This window comes from Mus caroli, chromosome 4 (genome assembly GCF_900094665.2).
Source record: "Mus caroli chromosome 4, CAROLI_EIJ_v1.1, whole genome shotgun sequence".
Taxonomy (NCBI): Eukaryota; Metazoa; Chordata; class Mammalia; order Rodentia; family Muridae; genus Mus; species Mus caroli.
Genome location: NC_034573.1, coordinates 101,487,798 through 101,488,881, shown reverse-complemented (window position 1 = coordinate 101,488,881; position 1,084 = coordinate 101,487,798).

Sequence of the window (1,084 nt, the reverse complement as noted above, 5' to 3'; positions counted from 1 at the left end):
CCATTTAAAATCCAGCTGTCTGTCAGGCCAGTTCAGTAGAAGATGGGCTTTTAACAAAAGTAGGGCTCTGATAATTTGGCAACTCGGTTTATTTTTCTCTCAATTTAAAAACTAGGAATTTTTTTGGGTGGGGTAACTTGTCAATTTTATTGGTGAGAAAAATAAAGCAAATAAATAAAGAAATTTAAACTACAAAGATGGATAGAAAGTAAGAGGATATAACAAATGTTATTTCTTCCATTTGTATCACTGCAAATAGCTGGGCCTTCACTAAAGAAACAAAACACATAATGAATACCAAAGTACCTTCCAATTCTAGCTTCCTAGACTTCAGGTCACTTATGAACTACGGTCAGTGCAGCCACAAAGGCAAAGTGGGTACAGGCTAAGTGTTTGCTTAAACGGATAGGTTATATTTTAAGTTACAAATTTTCCTCACTAGCACTTAAAATGAACATATCCTTACAAATTTTATTTGTAAGAACTTGATTTGTTTGTTTTTAACTAGGAAATATGTCGTGAGGTATCTGTTAATCATAAAATTCTTTAAGTCCAGAGAAAATTGTTCTAAAAACATGTTTCATATACAAGGCTTTAATACTTTTATTTAGGAATTACTTGCGGCTGGAGCAATAATGGTTTAACTTAACTCATCCAGTTTTCAATAGTGGAGTAGATCTATGCAGAATATTTTCCCCTGTCTCTAAGTAACTTAACTATATTTTCTCCAGAAGTACATATAATGCACTTTAAACTGGCTAATCTGTACCGATCAGAAGAAACAGGATATTCTTTCCCTCCCCCTCCTTCAAGCACTCAGCTCAGGGAGAATACTTGCACACTTTCAGAACTCCAGTCATTGTCATAGTAACTACAGGACAAGGGTAGCACGGCGGGAAACTACAACTGCTAGGTTCCAGAAGGCAGAGGCTTGATGCTCTAGCTTTACAGGGACTAGTGCAAGCAGGCAAGAGCTCACTATAAATGCACACCAGAACAGGGGTCTAGGCGAAGCCGTTTAATTAGGGTACTGCTTTTGGAAGAAAAAATAAAAGACACATTTGAAATAGCACCCCCCCCCCCA